At 35.4% G+C, this 27,149-nt stretch overlaps 1 long non-coding RNA gene across 4 annotated transcripts; it reads left to right on the top strand.

Moving 5' to 3' along the window:
• Nucleotides 1–4,950: 4,950 nt before the first annotated feature.
• LOC117412969 (uncharacterized) lies at nt 4,951–16,327 on the top strand. Of its 4 annotated transcripts, none has more exons than XR_009308230.1 (4): nt 4,951–5,059; nt 5,774–5,849; nt 6,310–7,224; nt 12,484–16,327. It is a non-coding gene; the product is annotated as an uncharacterized LOC117412969 (long non-coding RNA). The 4 variants fall into 4 exon arrangements; XR_009308229.1 differs by having other exon boundaries at nt 5,774–6,483; nt 7,089–7,224; XR_009308228.1 differs by having other exon boundaries at nt 5,774–7,224; nt 12,484–12,736; nt 13,682–16,327.
• Nucleotides 16,328–27,149: the final 10,822 nt, after the last annotated feature.

Genomic DNA, 27,149 nt, shown 5'->3' with positions numbered 1-27,149 from the left:
TCCCATATCAAATCAGACTTGTGGTGAGGCATATCTAAATGCATTGCCATAAGCATGTCCAAAATTGCTGTGAGCTCAAGCTCTGGCAAAATATTTCACTTGAATACATTTATAAAAGATGTATATTGTGTGAATATTGTTATGGATTCGGATACCTGCAGATACGATGATATTAAAAGCTCTATATAGCTGCTCCTGCAAACTAGCCTAGCTTTTTTGTACAGTGGTTAAGACACTGACTTGGAGAGTGGTCACTAGTACGTGTCCATCCTCAGCCCTGTTTTAACAACACAGGAAATATTTTCCTTTCTAGTATTGTAATCTTTAAAGCAGGCCTGTGTTGCATATTAAGTCCAATTAAAGTCTCACCTTTATCGCACTCTATTTTGGTAGTACTTTCGGGTTGTGTGTGTTTCCATGTAGTTTTCTTTTGCCTGAGAAATTATCATTCCAAATGCAAATAATGTAATTAATATAAAAATACAGGCAGGCATATTTAATGTGTCTGAGTTCCAATTTGGCCTTGCGTGACTTACTTAAACCAGGTTTCCATGACACAGCCTGCCTCATTTGGCCAAAGCAACGGAGCTAAAATACCAGCATTTAGTTTAATGATATAAAAATGATCCAGTCAAAATGTTTAGTACTGTACATTTTTTAAATATTGGTAGTATATCTACAATAGACTACCCTACACGCCCGCATCTCCCACTTATAAAGACATTCTTATAATAATAATAATAATAATAATAATAATAATAATAATAATAAATACGGGTGCCAATTCATGGGAATAATTTTTTTTGTTTTGTTTTCATGTTTTCATACTTTTAAAACAAACATTGCTCAGTGAATTAGGCTCAAGCCTGATGTTTTCGGTAGCTTTCAGCAATAACGCATCTATGTTAATGTAATACATACTTTGATACAAATGTCACTTTTTGTCTCCTTGATAAAGTTCCCATGATAGATTCTGCTTGATGCTTGAGTTTTTGGTCAATTGTATGACTTTTTAGTGTGAACAGGTGATTTACCCTGCCTTTGAAGTGGTACAATGTTTTAGACGCTTACTTCCTGTAAAGTATGGAATGTGCATGGTATGTCGCTTCCTTGAACACTCTGATAAGTTGTTAATAGATTTGGCAAGTTGAGGTAAGTTGTCAGTGATGACTAATTTTGTTGCAAGTGATAACTTATTATTGGTAAAAAAAAAATATGCAATTCCTTTAAATACTCCATACTGTACTAGGAGATCTACGGCATTATACCTGATTTAGTTCTGGTCCATACTTTTTTTGGGTCAATAGTGCTGTGCTTCCATGCACTGACTTTGTTTTACTTTATAACCATGAGACAACTGTATTAGATGCTGTTAGCGGGCCATGGAATAAATCAGCCTCATAAAAACGTCAGACTCTTGGCAACTGTGTTCATCTGAGAAACATATTTTTTTTCCCTGGAGAAGAACAAGCACCAAATATAGGAAACGTTCACGGAGGGCATGTATTTCTTTAAATCTGAATACCCTTCCATCCAGCAGCTAATGCACATCTCAAATCCAGGTCTCCAGCATTCTTCATTTTTATTCAATTACCTTGTTTTCTAGCAAATAAAATACACTAAAACTGTAACAAACTGACAATTATTGTGGGTTTCTGAAAATGATTCAAAACCAAAAAAAAAATGTATTAATGCATCAAATCAAATAACCCCAAAAGGTATCAAATCGAATAGGAAAAGCCAAGTCCATTATGATCTCCTATAGTGATTCTGTTACTATCCATACATGATATCTATCTGACTGCAGTTTGTTCTTCTCACATAGCCTCAAGCAGATTATGATTGGTAGCTGGCACACCTTGCTCAACAACTCAGTAGTCTTTATGAGTACACCTGTTTTGTGGAAGTGCCAATTGCTAAATGGAGTAAAGCTAAAAAGATGGTATACATATTATAAATGTCAATGCATCTCTGGAGTAGCGCCTGATCAAGGCTTTCTTGCGCACTTATATGAAAAAGTACAGCATGAAATGCTTTAAAGTAATGGTTCTGGATTTTATAACAGCATTCTGCACAATAACATTTTTTAACATGGCATTTGAGCAACCAGGTTGGGTAGTGTTTCATAAATGTAAGTTTAATTTGGGATGTTAACTGTTAATCTAATTATAAAACAGAAAGTAGCTAATACTGTTTTGATAGAGGAAAAACATGGAGAATATGCATTGGCACTACCAGAATTAATATCAAGTTATGAGAATAGACATAGGACTTTTTAAGCATCCCAAGTAAAGAGGTGCTGACAGGATTGCTTACCTTATGTTACCATGTCAAACACTGTTGCTGCAAATGCAAAATGAAAAACAAAATTCTCTCTGAATTTTCTGCACGAACAGACTGATAGCTGAATGATCACACAATAGAGAGAGGCAAGGAGATGCAGGCAGTGCACCCCACCAAGCAGACCAGAGAGAAAAGACGACACCTGTGCATTTCAGAACAGTGAAGATGAAATCAATCAAAAAAGCAGACCTGGTAGTCGTTACATGTACTATGTCCTTAGTTTCTTAATCCCTTTAAAGTACACTGCAGCCTCAGTGCTCAGTACATAGCCCGTGGGCCTGCAACTACCTGAGTGAATCCACAGCTGGCCAATGATAAATAAAATTATGTTGAAATATGTTTTAGCAGAAAGTGAAATGGAATGCTAGCAAATGCATACCCAGTGCTTAATTTGTTTGTAGATGTTATTGAATTTACTTTTGAACTCTATATTTTAAATGTATTCATGGAATAATCCCTGACTTCATAAAATAATAATTCCAACTCATTGACCCATTGATAAATCTAATTGAGTATCACTGCATCAGCATGTGATATAGGAATAGGCGAACGAAGCAAAACCTTTACTCACCACTTTCAAGCACACCTTCCATATGTATCTTTCACTTCCATATTTATAAATACTATCATTAGAATGTGTCTGCAGCTTCTGTTTTTGAATGGTGAGCCAGTACAAGTGTTTTAGGTTGCTTATCAACCTGCGTCTTTTTATTAAGTGATCAAGAAAATGTCCTTGAAAATGAGAGCTTAGTCCAAGCCAAGAGAATAATCGCCATACAGAGATCTGGGAGTTGGTTCTCCTTGATAGAGTTCTGAACAGTTCTTTCAGAGTTTCAAGGATGCAATTGAAGTGCACTGCGTCTCGTTTGGTATTTAAGTAAGTAGATCTGAATCCCAGGGCACATAACAAAACAACATTAAAACACCGATACTCATGCAGTGCTTTTATTTTAAGATTTTTTATTAGAAGACAACTTTTCTAAAACATCCATGGGCAGATTCTCAGATATCTGTATCTGTATAAGTGTTAATATCAGTTTCACATAACTATTTTTTTTCTGAAAGGAAAACACTAATTACAATTAAAACTACTTACAAGCCCAAACTGTCATAGTTGTTTAGTAGTGATGGTCGGTGGTGCAGGATGTTCTCTACTGTAGGTGAGATAACCACAGTATCAGTTCTCTAAGTTTGAGAGAGAAAACTAGGTTGCAACTGCCATTTAACCAGAATTAGTTTAGTATGAGTGCGCTAAAGGTATTGTAAATTAGGTTAGCCGAGTCAAGATATGCAGTATTTAAAAGCTGAATTTCGCTCAGTGTTGTTTTATACTAACTGAAAGGTTTTGTTTCTGTTCTAAGAACAACCTAGTGCAGTAAGTAGGTGTATGGAGACAGTAGGAAAAAACAAAAATAATACTGCCACAATTTGGATGTGTTTCCCCAGTAACACATGGTGTAAACTTTGGGATTCCCAGGGGAGCTAATAGGGCTCAAATAGAAAGTGGAAAGGGGTGAAAATGCACCTACATATAAAAATGCGGTTAGCTTAAAATTTTAAATAAAAATAACAACCAAAAAAATTAATAAATACATAACACACACACACACACAAAACTGGTTTATATCTTTGTTTAAACAATTATTTATTGAATAAACAATGTTAAGTGCTAGGTCTTTTAAAAATATATATTTTATATATTTAAAAAACACAAATATAAACTACAAAAATAAATGCTATTTTTGGAAACTCAATATGTAGAAAATCAAGTTAAATAATAATAATAATAATAATAATAATAATAATAATAATAATAATAATAATAATAAAATAATTTGTCATCACATTCCTCTGCAATCAATTTGAAGTTGCGTTGTGCAAAAAAAAAAAGGCCTAATATATATATATATATATATATATATATATATATATATATATATATATATATATATATAAAGCTGATCATCTAAAATACTTTCAAAAGGCATACTTCTAGCAAAGAATAGTGCAATCAAGGATTATAATGCTAGAAAATACTTCATTCTCCTGTGAAGTTTGCATGGATTAATGTACCCCTTTGATGGTTAAGTAAGCAGTTTGTAGCTGTGGCTCAGTCCAAGCAGATTTATATTTTTTAGTATTTCAAAAATAAAAAAAACTTAACAAGCAGCAGCATGATCCAATATCTGTAAATCCCCAACTCCATCATTTTATATTCTCTCTCTCTCTCTCTCTCTCTCTCTCTCTATATATATATATATATATATATATATATAATGTAAATAGTTTCAATGCTGATGGTAGCAGAACAATAAATAAAAAAAGCTAAGGTTTGCATTGGAACATCAGCAGATCAAACAGACCTTTGTATCTCAACGTGAACAAAACCCGCTACTGTGTTCTCTCAGTTGGGAAGCCTCTGCAAATCAATGGTGCATGGAGGCAGAAACTCTCCTATACTCCAATAACAAGCATCTTTGTATGGGCTCTCTTGCCATCTAAACTGAGGCCTTTGTTCGAGCTAATTCAGGCAGATGTAATTAGTTACTTTATATAATGCCTTTTTCTTTAAATAGGGGGATGCTTTACTCATTTGGAGATTGGAGATAAGTCCAAGAATATTATGTTTCCATGGGCTTGTACTGCATCTGAGATGAGGTCTTAGTTGGTTTTATTTTATCCAGCCTTTTGCCCTTATCAGCTTTTCCAACAAAGGGTAAGTTCTCATTAACTGATAAAAAGCAGTCAGTCAAGGCAGAAACCATATATATCTCAACTCCAATTCATACAGCACCTTACTTCAGGGGCTCGTTTTCTTCATGATTTTATATAGATACATACACCGTATGGGCTTTGGGTTCTTATTGTGGGTTCAGTACTGTATTGCGAAGCAGTGTAACACAATAGGGTAAGTAAAGAGGTACCCTTTCTTGTAAAGGTATGCTAGGATGATGTTTAATGTTCTAAGCATCTAAGCAATGTCTTGTCTAATCCTTTTAACACAGTGCTTTTATTATAGGGTGGTGCACTAAAATATGTATCGTCGTTATCTAAGGGGATACACTTTCTCTTAATAATTTAAATGATATAGACTGTCAATCATTGCCACTAAGGGACACACAATGGTACAAAAAAACACACCTTTACTGGATAAACATAATTATAATAGTGGGAGTCGGAACTGCTTGGTACAGGCAGATAACATACCGCCTATGTAGACATGGTGTTACAATGTTATTCTTTTTTTACAGAACAAACAACACCATTTGTTAAGATAGTTTAATAGAATATTTAAAAAAAAATAGTTCTGTTAACAATGCAGATAATATGAAGTAGAAGGAGCTGTTAAAGGATGCTGAAAGTGTAAGTGCATTAAGTTGCACAGAGTTTACACAGCTTGTTACATTTGTCTTTTTTCACTGTTTTTCAGGAAAGGCGAGGCTTGTAAAGAGTAGTTTTTTCAGTATGCATGCCTGTTTTGAAAGGAACCGGATACACTTACTGTGGTAGGAAAGTGAAACATAGATTGGAAATGAGTACCATGTATAATATGATTAAAAAGTTACATAATTTAAAATGTATTTTTGACAACAAACTCTGTTCTGCACTTCGTTGAATTTTAGCTTGTGAAAGTCCATCTTGAATGCATTTTTTCAATGATGTGCATATTTAACATTCTAAACTACCTGTCATTTTATTTTCCTTATACATATACCTGAAAGTTTTAGACTATCCAGCTGTTTTATGACCATTTTATAAACTGATCAGAAAATTAAAGGTTGTCAGTAGTTTCGTAGTTTAGTGACAACAGTTTTGGCCACCACTATATATGGTATATATATTTTAATATGTGGTTTGTATCTGTACTGTATATAAATAAGTCCAGATAAAACTGCCTTTTGTGAACAGATTTGAAAACCATCAGTCAATTTGAGTGATGGCTCCTCTCTTTTTGTCGCAAAAAAGGTAAAAATGAAATTGTGCTATCAAGATCTACTGCAAAAGCTTTCAGAAACGTTGTTTGAATTGGGCTTTTAACAATAAAATAAAATGCCTACGGGGGAAATAATTGATTGGAAAGAAGAAAACAGTCATGTACTGTGGAAAGGTATGATGAACCATGAATTAAGTCTCATGAAGGTAGGTGAAGATTTAAAATATTTACTTCAGGGTGGCTAGTTCAATCCGACTGAAGTTTCATCAGTTGTTGTTTGTAGGCGTACATGGCATGGGTTCTGGTGGATCTCTCCTCTTTTCCCCTCTTTTTCACAAGAAAAAGCATTACACTGTTCATAACTTGAATAACTTGTGTCGAATAAACTCTAGCGACCATATCAAAAACTCTACCGGCCAGTATAAATGTTAGGATTGTCTGTCTGTGAGCTTTTTCATATTTGATATTTAATTTAGCAAGCCAGGGTGTTTACACAGCTTTCATATGGAACATAACAACTGTACTCCTATCACAGCCTAATAGCTTTGAAAGATAAACTAAGGGCAAGCAAACTACGAGTAGCCCACTCTTCTAAATCTGCACCACCTTGGGAGAGTAGCTGTGTGAAGGTACAGCATTCGGTGCTGTCTGTGGGATCATGGTATTGAAAGTAGCACTAGATCCCCAAAGGCCTTGTGGAAAATAAACTGCTTACATTCCTCAATAGGACAAAGGGAACGTGTTACCTGAATCCAGAGTTCTGAAATCAGGGCCTCTGGTAGCACAGTCCCTCACAGTTTCTCTCTCACAGGTTCCCTATGTAATGAACTGGCATCTCAGCCCATTCAATTGATGGAAGGGCGAGGACTGCATGCCAACTGAAAACCATACAGTTCAAAGATGAATGTCTTACCATTCACCTAATGAGCAAGCTGTATAGTCGAGAGGTAAGTACCTGTCTCATGATGATGTCAGTATTCTGAACTCACCAGTCACTAAGAGACCTATTACATTCCCTGCTCACTTAATGAAAGCTCCTCCTTGAGCATCAACACAAGTGTGTACCCACCTAGACTTAGGGAGTTACAACCACAAACCATCTGATTCAAAGAACATCTTGTCATTCAACTAAAGAACCATCTCTGTAATCGAGGGGTAAGTATGTGTCTTATGCTCATGTCAGTATTATTAACTCATCAGCTTCTAGGACGAGATCCATTGCAGCTTACATACAGTAACAGTTTTGTAAAATAAACCTGAATAAATCTTGTCAGAACTCAAGATTATGCAGACTATTCAAATAGCAACAGTAGTATGTGACTTCAGCTATCAACTGGTTTCTGTTTATTAGAGACATAGATAACCTAATTCATTAAATACGATTGTTACTTGCTATATAGTTTTTTGTTTATTTGATCATCCTCTCTCTTATAATCCAGGTTTTGAACCATCTGCAAACTTGTATAGGCTATAATAGAAGCTATACAAAGAGTGTTGCCTGAGTTCCAGTTTAATGCTAGAATGCATGGCAGTTTAGTGATGTGGCCCCACTGATCAATGGTATAGATCCCCATATCACAAAATCCAGCAGGTTCTCTGTCTTCTCAAAGTAGTTCCTACTTCACTTCTACTGTTAATTTTAAAATTCCCTGATTTATATGGTGTAGAAAACTAAGCGCACTTGTGATGTCCCGTTTTTTTCCCCTATCATGCTCGATCCTTGCTGTTGTACTTGTCTAGTAATAAAACATTGTTAAAGTGACATGTAATTACTAAGGCTGCCTTTTTGAGTAATTAAGTTTGTAATGCCTATTTTGTGGAAATATACAAGAAAGTCCAATGATCAATAGCAGCAAGGACAGGTTTCGACTCTTTTCTCCGTGTACGACAGGCGGATACTCATAATTGTATTATGGTTTTGGATTAAAGTAAGAAGGGAATGACTTTTGTACTGTAAATGTCAGTGACAGAAGGCACTACCACAGTAATGTGACTGTTTCAGGAATGCTGGATAAGTGTAATGTACTGTATAGAGATGCATCTGTAATACACTCAATCATAAAATCTGAGTTATACTAAAGAATACTCTGCTAAACTCATGTTTTTAAATACCGTGGAGTACATGAATTAAAAATATATGAAATGTGCAGCAACATCCCACTGATAAACCCAGCTGTATAACCAGGCTATTTACCCCATTTTTGGCGAAGTGGTTGGTGTTGTAGTGTTTGTTGCCAGAAACTGTTTGTTTGCTGTGCATGTTAGGCCCTTGAACATAGATATACAGATAGAATTCTGGTGTAACTGAGATTTATCCAATTGGGGGAAGACTGCTGAACTTAAGTCTAATTTCCTACACCCCTTCTAAATTGTATACACTGATTACCAGCGGACTGTATTTGCTAATGATCAGGCAAGCGTAAAGCAGGAATTGCACAAACACAAGCTGTATTGAAGCGCAGGGTAGTGTTTATTTACACAAAAACAAATAAACAAGCAAAGATAACACAAGTGCAAACAGGCTTTAAAAAAGGCTTTTGGCAACAGCATGGGGAGGACACAACCAGCTGTACTCACCAACCTAGGCCCCCATGAAGGGATCTTTCAACTGCTTTCTTTTTTATTATCCTGTCAATGTTCCTCACAAGCAGAGGTGAAATTCTCAACAAAAAAGTCCAGGTACTCATATGCACAACCGGGTGTAAACATTTTAAAAATTTGAGTGCCAATGAATAAATACTTAAAAAATGTATACATATTGTATATGATACATTTATGAATACAAAATAAGCCTTAAAAAATAACTAATCAGTTACAACAAATTCACCATAAACAAAAAAGCTGAAAATACTGAAAGCTTTGTATCCTCTGCTTGTATCAGTCAGTCATGTACTGTAATATAACACTTAAGTTAAACCTTAAATTATAAGTATTAAGAAATATTACACTATGCAGTAACTGCTGTAGAGTGAGTTTTGTTTCAAGATATCCTAAAAAAGGGACGATGTTATACAAAATGGTATAAAAAAAAACAACTTTGCTATGAAAAAATTATACAAAAAGGTCTAAGTCAAACAATGCATAATAGGGGCTAAAATACCCCTCGAATGTATTATGTAAGAGACACTACTACTACTAATGATGTACTTGACTATGTTAGTCTCCATAGTATTCTCAGCAATCATCCCCATTCTTTCCAGAGCCTGGGTGCTCACCTGCAACAGGACCTGGCCATGCTACAATAATAGCCTTGGATTAGAACATATATCCCTGTTTCTTTGATTTATTTTTGTACTTATTACTTATCTTACAACATCTCTGTTGTGTTTCGGTGTAGATTAATTACTATGATCTATTCCATTTTCAGGCAGAAACAGTATAAAAGTAGACTTTTTAAAATGTATTTTACTCCTGGTATTGTGGTTTCTGCACAAGAAAAATGCAGTAAAAAGACACATTTTAATGAAGTAATATCACTACTGTAGTTTACTTCTGCCTTTTTATTTTTAACATGTGCATACAAGTAAAAACTCACATTTAACTTAAATAAACTCTTCAAAATGCTTTAGAAAAGGGGGCATTGTAAAAAGAAAAAACACTTCACCGTTTTGGTTTTCGTTTATTACAGTCCTTTATTACAGAAAATAATAGGATCACAAGAAAACAAAATAAATTATCACTGTGCTTAACATGTATCTTGCAAGTTGGGCCAGTGTTTGAAAAGCGTGAAGCCCACCTCCATCTGTATCCCGATTCTGACTCGCTTACCAAATCTGAAACTGTACTTTGATCCTGTTTTTTATGTTATTGTTAATCGCTACTGTCCCACACATCACTTGCCATTTTAGAATGTGATAAATCGGTGAAAGGCAAAACGCGTTATGATAATTATTTCTAATATTTATCAACTATGTAATTTATGGCGAACACTGACGTCGATCTTTGCCTTCAAATTCATGTGCAGCAATGTTCGTTTTGAATATTTCAGATAGTTTCTCCACCACACTAAAGAAAATAATTATTATTTCACAATAATAATTACTCCATTAAAGTCTCTTGTTGATCAATGAATGAGCACTGACACAAAGCGAAATGGGCAGAGATTTGTGATTCATGCCAAAATGAAATCTAATCAGAATGAAAGCTCGGCCAATCAACATGCAGTGATTATACTGACGTTATAGCAGCTAACAGAAACAGAAGCTGTATGAGGAAACATAATGCAAGCAGCACAAGCTGTGATGAATGAAAGCGCATTTGAGAAATGTTGCGCTAGTGGACTGTGTGTGAGTGGATGGAATGCATCCGTGTTGGATGAAAAGCAGATTAAATAAATCCCAGTACCCAGTACCAGCATCAAAATAAATCCTGGTATGGAGTACCAGTGAGTACTGATAGAATTTCAGCATTGCTCACAAGGATGACCACTCCCCCTCCAATTATAACAGGCCTTCCATTCAATACATTCTCACAGGTATGGTTGGACTGCCTGATTGGCAAGTAGAAGGCATTCTTCATCAGGGGTCCCTGCTCAACCTGCAAAATATTTACAATATGACTGCCAAAGAAGCCTTTCTAGAATTCATATACCATTTTTTTTTTTGTTTCATAAAAGCACACACATATCATCGTATCTCATTTTTTTTAAAATATACAATTTATTGTCTATAAGGCCATTTTATTTTTCTAAAACTGCTTAAAATCAGCTTGCTTTCTTATTTATTACTGCATTTTACTGTAGCTGTTCCAAGATGACTGCTTAGGCATTTCATTAGGAGACACAGTATCATATGCTGGAATCATTCAGAGCAAAAGAAAGAAAAAATACAAACCGAGTATTTCTGTTAAAAGAAAATCCAATTTCAAAAGGCGGTTGGAGTTTATGAGGAAAAAAAGCAAACAAAAAAATTGAGAGAAATTGGCTAGATAGTTGGAAACTCAGGCCCAGATGAGCTCTTGTAAAGATCCTGAGGGCCTGAGCAGAGACAATGATCTTCAATTACCAAGCCGCTCTGTTCTCAATTTTAGACGAGCAAGAGAGAAAGAAAGCAAAAGGGTGGTTTTTACTCATTTCTTGACATAAAGTGAAGAAGTCTTGTAAGATTTTTTTTTTTAAAAGCCTGTTATTTGAAGCACTTCTCTGCCCAAAAAGCAGCTTACATTTAGCGATTACCCCATATTTGTGTGACTTGTTCATGATATTACAGACAGGTCTGCAATAAGAACCCTGGAGAAGGCCATTTCTCATTCCACAAGGTTAATAAATTGTACTTGATGAAACCAAAATGTCATGGAGCCAATCCTGCTACAAAAAAAAAATAAAACCATGTGGCAGAATGCAATAAACATCACATCACATGCAATATGTTATACTGTTTATATCTCAGGCAAAAAACCAAAAGAAGCTACAAGACATGGAGATTAGATAAAGGGGCATTCAGAACAGAAAATAGGAGGCACTTTTTTACACAGAGAATTGTGAGGGTCTGGAACCAACTCCCCAGTAATGTTGTTGAAGCTGACACCCTGGGATCCTTCAAGAAGCTGCTTGATGAGATTCTGGGATCAATATGCTACTAACAACCAAACGAGCAAGATGGACTGAATAGCCTCCTCTCGTTTGTAAACTTTCTTATGTTCTTTTATATATATATATATATATATATATATATATATATATATATATATATATATAGTAGGGGGGGCATTTTTCTAAGGCTGGAAGTGGAATAACAAAAGGCACCTTTGCCTAATTCTTGAAGAGCCCTGATACTAAATAATGAGAACTCCCACGTCTCTGAAAAACTTTCAAGATTTTTGTTTAATAGTAAACCGATAAAGCATTTAAGCAGCTCATATACTTTTCAGAGAAAGCACATTTTAGTTCACAATGGAAAGCAATTAATGGCATGTCATAAAATGTAGGTTATGACCAACAAACAGATCAGTAATCCCTGTTGTCCTTTTAATGAGTGCTCTTTCTGCACCACTGGTGAAAAGTAGTCTGCAAATAAAGTGGAGCCGTTAGGTACATTTGCATTTCATCTAGTGCATAATCATTGACTGCTGTTGGGGGAAAGAGACTTTGAATGTTAGTGTTTATTTCTGAACCATTTCCTCTTGAAATGGAACCTGTTTGGAGCAGAAGATACCAATGAAACCATTGATAATAATGAGACTGAAATACAAAAATGATTTCCCATTAGTGAACCATAAGGGGGATGTCAACTAACTACCTGCAGGCGTCCGCTTGAGCTCACCGGGTACCTGGCCAGTAGCAGCACGATCAGGAGAAACAGTTCCTGCTAGTTTTGCCTCACCTAACCAGCGGAAGCCCCAGAGCTAATGCATTGCTTCCTCTGGAATGCATTAGCTCCCCCAGCAAAGACCAGGATGCAAACCAGCACTTCCCTGATTGCATGACCCACCCTGCACACCACAGGGCTGTGCTTTTACCAGGTAAGTCACTCGGGAACCTAGGTGAACGTCACCATATTATTTTCAGTTTGGGAGAATTTTCTGATGACGGCAGCATGCATGGTACAATGGGTTCAATCCCAGTTAAGTTATAATTCCAGTACTAATACATTACAATGTTTTCAGTATCTCCATACAGTAGTGGTCCTAAAGAGTTTCTTCTTGATCATGCAAAGAAGCAACATCGCTGGTTTAATAGTTCAATCAAAATAATTTATTGGAAGATGCTGCTGCTTGTCCCTTAATACTTACTCTGAATATTGGTCAGGCCTTTTTGTTCCAAACACACTGGGGATACCTACTGAATCAATGCTGTCATGTCAAGAAAGAGGATTTCTAATCATCAATATAACAACAAGTTATGGTAATCAGGTTCTGGTATAAGAACATTTTAATGATACAGGTGATTGATGACCATGGTCTCCTTTTATAGAACCTGAATCTTCTAAATGCAATAGGCCTGTATGTCTCATGTGTGGTCCTTCAAAGATTCATGGCATAATAATGTAAAATGTATAAGTTGATCCCCTAGTCCCCAAGCATGTTACCATCCAATTGAATTTACTAAGGGTCTCTGTGTGTAGTTTTGCATTGAAAACAGTATTGGTCATATTCATATCAACGAACAGACTATATATATACATTTCCAGCAGTCTAAATAATCAGCAAATAAATACAGGTTATTGGCTGCCTATCTAATAAAATAAATGTGTTTTGTTGTTGTGTTTTTCTTTTTTTGTTTTAACATGCAATATATAGCAAACACCTTTGTATAGGCAGCTACAGCAGGACACTTAACACTGTGTTTTGTTTACTGAGTTTTTGTGTACTTGTTTTGTGAAAAGTCTATTGGAAAACCAAAAATAAACTGAAATATGTGAATTTAATGGAGTTCATTAAAAGTTTTTTTTTTTTTGTCTGTTTCAGGTTGTTCCTACCATATTCCTTGATGATTTAGTTATTAAGTGGTGTCCCACCAAGCATTGTCTTTCAGATGTCTTACTTCACTCAATCATACAGGACAGCTAACAAGCTCCTGAAGTTAAATTCGTCATTTTTATGTTCTCCAAACGAGAGAAATCAGTCCTTCACTGAAAGAAGATTTATTTATTTCCATATTTTGCTAAGGTAAACAGGGACTGCATAAAGAGGCGATACAAATACAAATAATAATTCAGTTTCCTGCATCCTAACTCAGGGTACAGAGACAGAGGATGTGGGTGATTTGAGTAGGAGAAAAGCTTATGCTAAGAAATGGCACGACTTCAATGGCTACAATAAATCATTGTTAAATGCATTGGCGTGTCAGAAATCCCTGACATTATGAAGCACGGTGTCCTGCTGGCAAGTATTTCTTGTGCTGCACTGAAATAAATGAGTGACCAATGAAGAAGGAAAAACAACTGAGGCTTGGAGGCTATTGCTGTCTGTAACCGTGCATGCAGGCTACATTTATATTGCTTGCAGCATACAATGGATATTATGCAGCACTGACAGAGTATCATTGCTCCCTTCCAAATGTATTACAGTATGGGTTTTGCTATTATCTTAATACAGCCATAGGATTATCTCATACATATAATATAGCATAATGTGTTACATTTATTGCACTATATTGATAAAGCAATCACATTACATTACTGTATGTTTGTTTTCATTCTATATTGACAGAGTACACTGATGTACCGTATACAGTAGTACTCAGTCATGTCTGTTTGTACACCATGCTTAAAGTCTGGTAAACATATACATTCCAGGCCATATACACTTGGAGATATATATATATATATATATATATATATATATATGTATATATATAATCAGTAAAATTCTAATGGAATGCCATATGAACTCAAATATAATTGTACATACAAAGTAAACATTATTAATGTATTTGAATTCTCATTAATTACAATGCATTAAAAACAAGGGTATTTTAAATAATGAGCTTGGCTACTGTAGAATGTTCCAACTCCCATTTCTATCAAATCATTTTGCGAATTACAATAGCTACTGCCAAACCTATTAGATTGCCCACCTCTTTTTAAAATAACATCTGTTTTCATTTGCATAACTGCAGAGATGTCAGATGCTGTCTGTGTATGCATTGTACATACTTATTGTAGCAGCTCTTACACAGTATTGCATTTTCTTTGTCGGTACTTAGGTGACACTGTGGGTTTTTTATTACCGCTATCATCTGGAGATACTTATGAAGGATAGATCTGCTAAGATGTGGTCTCACATTTTATTGTATCTTCAAATGAGGCTTTGGAGAACTGCTGACTGTTGAATTCAATTATTGAAGAGTTTGACTCTTCAATAATTCTACTGATAGCTTCAGTGTGAAACAATAACAGTCACATTGACACAGTGGTGCTTTGTGTGTTTAAAGTTAAAAGTTAATGTTTCTAACAAACAAAAAAGTGTTGTTTTTTAATCAAACTGGATTCTAAATGGATGGCAAAAATAACATTATTATGTACTTTTATTCAAAACGCATGCTCCGGAATCAATTTGATTTATATTAATGTGTACGCTGTATTTTATCCATGTATTTGTAATATGAAGGAACCCATGAGTTTTGGCTTCCTTAAAAATAATCTCTATTTGGGGAAAACATAGCTCTTTAGTGTTACTGGACATAAATGGTCATGTAATTGCAATGTAATAACTGAATAATTACCAATGGTGTTTGCTATTACGTGAACACTACTGTTTAATTACATGGACATGGCCTTGACAACAACATGCTACCAAACCCCATGCTACTACATGGTTATGTATGCCTCTTATTCCAAAATGCTACCAACCAAAACACAAAAGTGCTTGGATTCAATTAACAAAAGTGTTGTTAAAGTAGATAGAAAGTTTGCATCAGGAACAAAGAACAACGGCAGTGTAAGAGATTATATGCAAGAAGGATCTGTAACAGCGTTAGTTAAATAAACTGACATCAATCAAACATGGTGTTTACCTCAGCCATTTACATAAGCAGCTTTAAACTGAACTGATGTGTAGTTGGCACATTAAACCAGGCAGTCAACAAAGTTTGGTTTTTTTCTGGTTAGGCTGAAAGCTGAGCTATAAAGAATGTAGTAGACAGACAACATGAAATACCTGTTTCAGTATACAATTAAATGTGGATGCTTGACAAGCAAAATGTTTACACTGGCATAAAATCTGCGTAACATAAGTCAACCACCATTTTCTGTCCACAAATCGCTCAGTTTATGTCACGTATGGTCTTTGCCATCAATGTTTTTGTTTTCAGAATAAAACTGCTTTCACACTGATAAATTGGGCTCAAATAGGTTTGCAAAGGCAACTTTAAATCAAAAGGTTGGGTAACTCAAAGTTAATTGTAAAAAATACATCAGGGACCATGGTAAATTAAGGGTTAATTCAGGCTATTCGGCGTGGACATCTTTTTTTTCTACTGTGTTTAGGCTGTTCTATGCTATTTTCACATCCAACATAAATGGCCACAAATTCATCTGGCTAAAGCATGTGTTTTAAAATGCTTGCTGTTTACAGTTCCTACCCACAAACTTGCTGTGCATTGTTTTCTGTCCCAACAACAAGATCTGATAAACAGAAGGCATATATATATATATATATATATATATATATATATATATATATATATATATACTAATAAAGTTTTTATTTTCAATTTTTTTTAGACTGACCAAAATGAACAACTTATATATTATATTTAAATGAGTCTATCGCCAAACACCAAAAAAAGTAATTATTTTACTGCTAGCCATTCAGAACACTGAATTCCATGTATAATAGAACATCATCTACATAACTGTTTGTAGGTGCCGTCCCTCGATGCTGAACAAAACTGTACACAGCTGGGTAAATTCAGAAGCCAGCTTAAACTCAGTGTTGCGAAAGAACAACACCAGCTCAAAGGGAACTGATTAGGTGTCCACAACTGTTCATGCCAGCCCAAAGAGTTACCATAAGCTTATTATTTTGTGAACCTTGGATTTTAATAAGTAGAGTAAATTTACAAAGTGAAAACAAACAGTATCCATTTGTACTGTGACTTTAAAACAAATATTGCATGTTGTGTGTTTCTATAAACCAGTAGTGCATAAATCTTCTCCATGAGGTGTGGTGTCCTCCTGGTTTTATAGACTAAGACCTGAAAGGAGGTACAATTGGTTAAGTAATTTATGGCATAGCTGGAACAAAAACAATGAACCAGACCAGCAGTATCTTTATTTACGTTTGTTACTGTGATAGAATTTCATTCACTGTCAGAACTATGAATAGAGTTGTATCCTGGATCCTGGATATGAGACCACTGGGGTATGAGGATAACAAGGGTTAAAGCGGATTCTTGTGTTCTGATATCTACTCATAGCACTTCAGACAGGTCTCTCCCAACAGCGCTAACAGACTAGCATGCAATTTAAATGACAGTAACCCACTTGATTCCTTCAGTTCCCCTCTTTCACTCTTCCTCTTCCCCCTCCTTCAATAATAAAACCGCCGACATTCTCCAGTGGCGCCCATAAAGCCTCCTTGAGCATTTCATTAAATAAAACCTGTTTCCAGAAAGAGAGAGTCAAGCACCAAGTTATTAACCTTTTCTTAAGATGAATGTATATATTATGACAGTGACTGTTCAGTGTGAAGCTCCCATACGCTGGGTGGTGAGAAATAAAACCGAAGCACACAACAGGATTGATCAGACTAACACAGTCCCATTCTTCTTTGGTTCATTGTAAGAATTCTAACCTCCATCAGATTGTGTTAGAAACTCTACTTAAGTTATAGTGGCATCTATATTTTTATATGAAACAGGCATACAAGACAGCTCTCCCTGATCACAAACATATATATTATTACCAGTAAATTATGTTTGGTATACATGAGTCTCTCAATTATTTTTAAAAGTGTTTCTCTTGTTCCATAATTCTTATTAATATCCTATAAATATCACAAAATAATCAGGAGAATCTGCAGACTCACAAACAGGCGGCAATGGCCAGTATTGTGGCTTTCAATTATCTTATTAGTATGCAGTTTAAATTTAAGGGACTAGGCCATGGTATACTTGGGATAATTGAAAGAATCGACTTTCCAGATTTAACAATATATCCCTGATTTATTCAAGGAGAAGCATAATGGATGATTCATATACAGTAACTAGATAGTTTGGTCACCATCACAAATTATTACAGTTCCATGAGAAGCATTTTTATTATCATATCCCAAAATGGTATTGTATGCCTATTAAAGTCTCAGTTTCACACAGGATTAAATACTTTACAAAGAGAATGTTATGGCCCACTTTGGGATACAAACCGAAGTCACAAATGAATTTGACTCTGTACCATCTATCATAACTTTATAAGGGGGGGTCGTTTAAATAGGGTTTTAACTTTTCTACAACTTTTGAGAATGCAAAGCTTGCTACAATTAACATAAAGAGTAAGTAGTGGGGTTCTGAAAAATATACCATTACACATCCCCACGTGTTGCTACAACTGGTTAAATAATGTACCTGTATTTTTTCTTTTCATTGTTCACATCCTGACAACATTTTACACTTATAATTGTTATAGTCTGTTTCAAAGCTCTTTTCAAAATAGCTGCTCTATTGCACTGATAGTGGGATTATTGCCCACATTGTCAAACAGGTAACTCAGCAATAACGATCCATGACGTGGTACGGAACAGGGCACTTGTTGTTATGTTTTGTTTTGTTTTTATAGCTCCTCCTGCAGTGATTTAGAGGACAGATCCCAAACCCCAGTGTACTAGAGTGGCCATTTTGAAAAGAGCTTTGAAACAGAGTTATAAGTGTAAAACGTTGTCAGGATGTTAACAATGAAAATAAAAAACATAGGTACGTTATTTAAATACTTGGGGACGTATAACGCTATATTTTTTGGAACCCCGCTACTTACTCTTAAAGTAGGTCATGGTAAATAATGTATTGCAGTAAACACTAAACATGAAACACTTAATTGTGGTAAAGTATAGAGAAGCATGGTAAAGACTTTTTTTATGACAAGTGGAATCTCAGATATCACATTATTGTTTACATACAATTACCCATTTATACAGTTGGGCTTTTACTGGAGCAATCTAGGTAAAGAACCTTGCTCAAGGGTACAGCAGCAGTGTCCCCCACCTGGGATTGAACCCACAACCCTCCGGTCAAGTCTAGAGTCCTAACCACTACTCCACACTGCTGCATTTAGGAAAAGCAGTAGTTTTATTTGCAGGTCTTAACTTTGTGAAACTGTACACAACCATTGACTGAAAACTAAGCCTGATTTTGTGCAGCGGTAAAGTGAATGCAATAAAAATGAAAATTGTAACAAAATAACTATTGCTTTTCATGGTTTTGAATCTCCCCAGCGTCTGTTTATTTAAAAAATGAAATACTGCTTCACTATATAGAGTTCAGTGAAAATGTACCTTTATTCCAGGGGGAATAATGTCTTATTAGGTTTCCCATCACATGCCTACAGCCCCACTCCTTACTGAAAGTTCAGGCAGAATTCTCCGTGGTCTTTGAAAATATCACCCTTTAATCCTTTTTCTGAGGAATTGCTTGGCATTAATTGGCTGTTTTCAGTAAAAGTCAATGTTCTACCGGCCTGACTCGGCTCCAATTCAGATGGAAAGGCTAGTCACTCTTGACTTGCAGACAAGTTCAGGCATATTTTTGGAATCAGTTAATTCTGGCAGATTTAGTTCAGGTGTGAGCTAATTGACTGTTAAATGAGTCACCAAGAGCTTTCAGTGTTCATAGTGTTACTGCTGCAGCTGTGGCAGGAGCACGACTCTTACCCTTTAAAGAGAGTTGATAATGAGTTGTTTTTTCTCAACAGCGGTGTAAAAGAAAGCATGAGGTAGAATGTAAAATAACCATTACATTATCCAAGGTTTTATGGCATCAGTTAAAAGGGAGAGATACAATACAGTTCGACGTTAGTATTGGCATTTGCCAGTGCTGGTCTCTAAAGATTACTGTGATTTGTGCATTTAATTGCGTCTTTATTTTATAAGTACCCCAGGTGCTTCACAAATCTGTAAAAGCAAACATGCTTGAAATATTTGTATTGAGCGTCCAAAAGTAGCTGTTTTGTGGGTTGAGGACTCATCTTTTTTTTGGTTGTTTTACTTTTGTTGGTTTCTAGGTGATGTCTCTTGTGTGCATGCTGGCCTGTTTCTCTACATAATTGCTAGTATCTGCTAATAATGCTGAAAAACATTGATTCATCTAAACTGCCCAGAGAAATGCCTAGAATTCAGCATTGGTTGTCTTGACGGAAACACCACAACATGGATTAATAGGGCTTGTATGGTCACAGGATATTTAAAATCATGCTGATAACAACTTGCTTACTAACAAATTAACACATGTTGTTTATTTTGTGTAAATGATTCATTAATATATATATATATATATATATATATATATATATATATATATATATATATATATATATATATATATATATATATATATTTAAATTTAGACCATATTTTATAAGGGCTCATCAAGTGTTCAATGAGATAGTAGTCTTTTGAGTGGATACTATTTGGATGTTTTATTTGCGAAGGATACTGTTATCTTCAAGTACACTGCATGGGTCCTCTACTTATTGCGGTTATATAATGTGAAGTGCTTTAGTCTTTTCCTTGACTATTTATTTAAAAAAAAGCCAGTTCAGTGCCGTTCCATTAACTAAGAACTGCTGGATGCTTCCACATGTTAAATTTGGTTTGAATTTGGTGTTTTGGTGTTTAGCTACGGTAAGTAATTTGACAAGCAACTAAGGAGTATTGGAATTTTTGCAAATTAGCAAGCCAATGTCCAAAATGATGGACTTTAGCTAAAGGCCTTAGATACTGTGTGAATTAGCTAGTTAATATGCAAATTATCTAATTTTGGATAAGATACAGACAGGTACAAAAGTATATATTAGTATGTACAGATATGTATTTAGTCTGGTTTGGGATATTTCCAGATTAACAGACGGACGCTGGGTGTGAACTGGCTCAACGGGTTAATAGCCCAGGTAGACTGTTTCTGATTTTGGTGGTTTTCTTTTTTTTTTTGCCCATTACTTCGTATCACCTGTAGGGGCTCAGTCATTTCTGTTTCAGCAGGGTGTAACACAAGCCAGGGCCAATATTGATGAAATGTGTGTATATTAAGTACTTTATTTGTTTACACACAGATTTTTAGAATTGTTGCACACACAAACTGACCCCATTCTCACATTGAGCCTTCATGCACAGTTGGTGTTAATAAATTTCAGAGCTTCTTAATCTGTTTGTACGTGGAATTTGCATTTGAACTGTCCCCAATTACCCATACATGGCATGTTTTACCCTACATAGGCTGTGTGTGGTGTGTGTTTTGTAAAGAGGTTACAATGATTTCAGAAAAACACTAAGTGAACAGGAAAAAAGCCAATTTGTTGATGCAGATAGAAGTAATTATGTTGGTTGTTCATGCATGAAAAAAATGTATAGCTACATAGATAGATGTCATTAAAGTTAAACAAAAAAGTTTATACAAATATTAAAAGAAAATATTTTACAAAAAAGCAGCCTTTCAAAGGATCAATAGCATGTCAAATAACATTTCAGCAACAATGTTTTTACTATAAAAAAAACTCCCAATAATTGTGTACATTAGCTTTTTACATATCAAGAAACCCACTGAGAAACATAAAGAAAGAAATGGACCTTCTCTTGCAGTACTCATTGCTTAAAACTAGCAGCGTGTGCATGAATCTACGAACCTTCTCTCCAACTTTCCCTGTTGCTAAATTGGTTCAAATATGTATACATATTCTTTTGAATGGAAAATCAGTGTACGCACATTTGATGCATGTGGGCCAAGCTGAAGCTATTCACTGCAATTTTCTAAATGCCCAGGTCTAAGCCTTAAGAGTTGTAAAATACATATATATCAGTAAAAGTGGATCTAGACTTCTTACACTTGAGCTAATATCTGGCAATATGGTCAGGGAACATACCTAATGCAAGATATGCCTGAATCGCAGAAGATATCCAGGGGCTTAATTGATTAACAGCTTGCTTAAGAAAGACAAACCAATGCAGTGCATATTCTGGAAAGAAAAAACAAATTGTAAAATCAATGTATTTTTTAAACCTTAACCAGAGTAAAGACCAGCGAACTACTAGAAATGAAGTAGGCTTCAGTTCTAGTGGTTTAAATGCAATTTTGTGATCATTATAAAAACATTATATTTGTAATTAAAATGTAATTCAATAGTTAATAGAACAGGATTGTGTTCTATATCAATACGTTCCACTCAGAAAATGTCAGATTCGGGTACATTCTTATTTCTCTCATAGTCGAATGTCTTAAGGAATAAATTTTATTTCTACTAGAAATGATTCATGTTAATAACAGTTGCATCCTTCTCTTGTCACATAACACTGTCTTCTCACTCATGCTTCCTGCTGTGCACACGAAGACAGCTGTAAATATTAAAATTAAAATAATGTATCAATATAGTTAGAAGAGCATTTGTTCAAACTTAGTCATTTAAGTCGTGTTCCTTCAGTCTAGACTGTGTAGGCATTGGGGCAAACCTACAGGCATGCACATTAATGAATGACATATACAACCGTAATAAGCTCTCTGAATTACTCAGGGGAAAAGTTAATATAGATCACACTGCGTGAAGCTGTTTGGCAGAATAGCACCTGGACAAAGTGCATCACTGAACCTTTCAAGTGGCACTGAAGTATGTAGGCAATCTTCTGTTTCTGCACCAAGGCTTTCTTTCATGTCCTTTCCCAAATGCCTATTTTTGTGTCTCAGTACACAGGATTGCTGTCCCACCATCTCACCCCTCTGGTACTTTTACCCTAGGGGAAGACAGTCTGGAGATTTCCAAGCAGGACAAAGTCACCAGCATCACAAGGCCATCTGTGTCTGGTGCTGCAATTACAGATCCCTGCAAGCCATGAGCTCAAAAATATGAATCAGGCCCTTAGGCAGCCAAGACTCAGCTGTGCCCAACCACTCTGTTCTGCTATATTGTAGATGGCAGACAAAAGGGAGTGATTCACAGCAGTCAGTAATGTATTGATACACTTTCAGCATTGTTTGTGTATATAAGGAGCGCAGTGATCATTGTATACTAGGTTAGTTTATAAGAGGCGTCGTCAAACCCCTTACCGTATTATTATTATTATTATTATTATTATTATTATTATTATTATTATTATTATTATTATTTAAAATAATAATACTATTTAAAACCTGTTGAAAGGGCATACAATTAACCAAATAGATACTCGAGAGAAGGTGGCAGGCAGGGCACAGGGATGTGTGGACAACATGTGTGCCAGTGTATTAATAAAGTACACACTCTGTGATTGAACACTATCTCAATAAGAAAGTTATGAAAAGGGTTGTCTTTCTGAGGATTATGAAAACTTATGTTTTGTTGTCTTTTTTTGCCAAACTTTTTATATATACCATGCTGAAGTTCTACCCACTTTTAAAACCCTTGAAGTCTTTAAATCCTGAGCTGGTTGTCTGAAAGTATATTAATGACTGCACTCTTAAATGATGTGGATGATTTTACTGTTAACGTGGTTTTAATGATTTGAATGTAAAGAGCTTTGTGATAGATTAATTCGTGTTACATTATATTAATTGCTGAATACACATCTGTTTTTATGGTAAGATGGCAAACATAACAATTAAGTTCAGGCATGTGCCTTTATGTGAAGCCTGTACATAGGAGGCTGTGTGGTCCAGTGGTTAAAGAAATGGGCTTATAACCAGGAGGTCCCTGGTTCAAATCCCACCTCAGACATTGACTCATTGTGTGACCCTGAGCAAGTCACTTAACCTCCTTGTGCTCCGTCTTTCGGGTGAGACGTATTTGTAAGTGACTCTGCAGCTGATGCATAGTTCACACAACTTGGTCTCTGTAAGTCGCCTTGGATAAAGGCGTCTGCTAAATAAACAAATAATAATAATAATTAATCTCAATACTAAAGGCGTTTTTCCTGGTCTGTGCTGCACACCAAATGGTGCAAATGACGCTCCAGCGCTGCTGTAGATGAAGACTCAATACATGCTGTTTCCAGTGGAGAGTGCCAGAGAGCTTTTACGTATACAGTTGCAGTGCATTATTGTTCTGTGTTAATAAGCAATGGAAGCACAAAGGGCATTTCTATATAATGAGTCACAGGTAAAAACGTTCAACAATGGTACAGGGGCATACATTCATTATAGCATTCCGGTACCAATATTTTACTTCAAAGACCACTGTGCAATATGTGTAACCATTCTGTTGACATTGCTTGTCATGCAATGGAATGCTAATGATTCAAAGATTTTTTTAAGAGACTTAAGTGCCCTTCCTTAAATACATTATTTTCTGTGATTTTCCTTTTCCTGTTTGCATGTGCTATAATGTTATTAACTGCTATGGCATTTTTTTCACATGTACCCACAGATCTATTTAATCTACTGTTTCTCTGTTGACTTTGATAAAGTGCTCCGTAGAAACCCAGGCATATTACTAGCTTCCCCTTGATATGCCTATTCAGCAAAATTACTGACGGAGTCTTCAGAAAAGCCCACTGGCATATTTGCAAAATGGGAGTTTAACAATAATGTAGCTAGTGTCTCCCCCAGTCGCTCTAAAATAACACACTGCATAGTTTCTACAGACGTGCTTGTAGGCATGTCTGTCATCATGAAAGCAATGGGGAATCTCAAGGGTTCATTGCTCTAATCTTTTATACTCACTGAATGTTTCACTGGTAGAATTATGAGGCTGAAAGATGCATTGTCAACACATTTCGAGCAGACAAATAAAAATGGATGAATGGAAACTAATATTAAGAAATGCTGTAAAGATCCCTAACCAAGACTGTAGGTAGCTGTGCTTTACAGTGCAGGGGGAATAATACATTATATATATATATATATATATATATATATATATATATATACACGTATTAAAGGTGCTGGCTGATAAATTAGGCAAATTTAGTTTTTTGTTTATAAGATTGCATGTATTTGTCTAAAGAATACAAAGGAGAAACTGTTTTGCCTAACTCTTAAGTATTTGTAGGCTTTTAAATGTTATGATACAGATTCTCTATTTTGAAAAGAAAATAAATGGCAATTTTTTTATTAGGAATTAACAAAAATATTATAGCTAATATACTCTAAAAAGGATGTGTTTTCTGGGGCTGATTTATGATGGTCTGTACACCAAAACTTTTAAGAACTGTTTCTTTGATAATCAGACCTTTCTTCTAGATATGGAACATTAACAGTTTGACTTTCCTTTCACCAAAAAAATGCACAAATTGCATGTTGATGTAATTAACACATTTGTTTTTAGTATGTGGAAAATCATGTTGTTTAAAATCTAATACGCAAAGGTACTGCATTAGATCTGACCCTTTCCTATGGGTTCTGCCTCATTTGAGTCACAAGGTAAAAAGAAATCTGCATATCTCCTTTTTTCAATACCGTGTAAACCAATTGATTGTCCTGGCACTGAGTTATTGTTAATAGAACAGGAAACTGCAGTTGTTTTCAAGTTTATTTTTGTTACAGCAGGACAAGGCTGATGTAGCCCCTAAGGCTGAAAGAAAGCCATACTAATGACTTTTATTGAGTGGTACAATAAAGCTGGGCTTTTTGTTACGTGAGCAGACAAATTTAGTTTGTTGTTTTTTTTTATAGAACAATCCAATGTTCCAATCCAATGTTTTTAAACAGTATCCTAACTATAATAAATATATATATATATATATATATATATATATATATATATATATATATATATATATATATGAATCAGTCTTTGGAAATTCTGGCCTGTGATTAGTTAAAACCTCATCCTAGGAGCAAAAATAGAATGAAATCCTTACACCACCAGGCAATAGTCTCCATCTGTCATGTGATTGGTTCACATCACTGTCAGTCCCGCCTTTCATCTTCATTCCTCACAACCAGAGAAAATGGCGAATGAGAATAAACTGCTCAATAGCGATTCTGTAACTTAACAGAAAATGAATTACAAAACATACTACAAAAGAAAGATCCTCCAAACACTAAAATGGTGATTAAAAGGTTACTGTTATTGTTTTCTGACTTTCTGAAATACAAACAAATTAAACTCGACAAAAACATATTTGCCGGGCGGGATATAAACTGGATTATGAAGCAGTCAGCAAACCAGACGGAGACGGAGAAAAACTTTGCTAACTATACGGTCTGAACTTCAAAAACATTTTCTGTTGTTTATGTATGTTATTTATTTATTTACTTATACTGTATCCACTATATTTAAACAAAATATATACTATCCAACCTTGCTTCACTTATTCGCTTGACTGATTCATATATTAAATACATGTATGTACTGCAGACTCAGCTATAGTGGAAAATTAAATGCCCCTAGAAAAGATTATTGTAAGCTGGGTTTAGAGCATTATGGACCCTGTCTGTAACAATAGTCTTCCCTCGGGTATATATATATACAGTCCTCCCTCGCTTATAACGTCCTCAGATATAACGCTCCTACAGCATGTCCCCCAATTCCCGATACTAGTGATTCATGCAATATTTCTACACTAAATACAGTGCCGGTGTTGTTCAAACTGCAAACAACTTCTCAGTCTAACTTCTGTTTCTGTCTCTCCCTTTTGATACAGTATCTGAACTGGAGAAAAGCTGCGCTGGCACTTTATAACACAGACATCTTATTCAGCATTCATTTTGTAACTAAATAAATATTAGGTCTATTATGTGGTTATCTTTCCTAATGTATTTACTTTTTTGCTGTGAGAGGAGCTGCGGGTTTCTCCGGGAGATGAGACACTTCAGCTTTGCTTCAGCCCCGCTCCGGCAGCCGAACCTGGGGCGAGCCCATTCCATCTTCCTCTCGCCCGACCCGTCTGGCACAGTTTAGCGCGTAACCTCTAAAAATGGCGATATATCTGTAACTAAGTAACCTCTGGTTATGTAAAGATATAGGTGGGACACCCATATCTGCCATATGAAGGAAAGAGAACATATTAATTAATAGTACTATAGGGAGGACCTGCTGTTTTTGTAAGTCAATGTTCATAAAGGTTATAAAAAAAATGTAATCTATCAAATCCTTAGCGAACACCTTCAGACATCCCGCGACCCCTAGTTTGAGAACCCCTGTTAGAGTATTGATGCAGGGTTCTTAAATTATCTCAGTCAGCTCTGCACATGTTAATGAGCTATTTGTCTTTGCCTCTATACCACTTTAGCCTCAGGCTAGGTTTTCGCTAAGGCACTTTAGTGTAATTGGGATTTAAAAAAAACATGTGATATGCAAACAAAAAAAAACAGGTCAGC

The sequence above is a fragment of the Acipenser ruthenus genome, chromosome 23 (assembly GCF_902713425.1).
Source record: "Acipenser ruthenus chromosome 23, fAciRut3.2 maternal haplotype, whole genome shotgun sequence".
NCBI classification, from domain to species: Eukaryota; Metazoa; Chordata; class Actinopteri; order Acipenseriformes; family Acipenseridae; genus Acipenser; species Acipenser ruthenus.
This window is presented reverse-complemented; position numbering and strand designations above follow the sequence as displayed.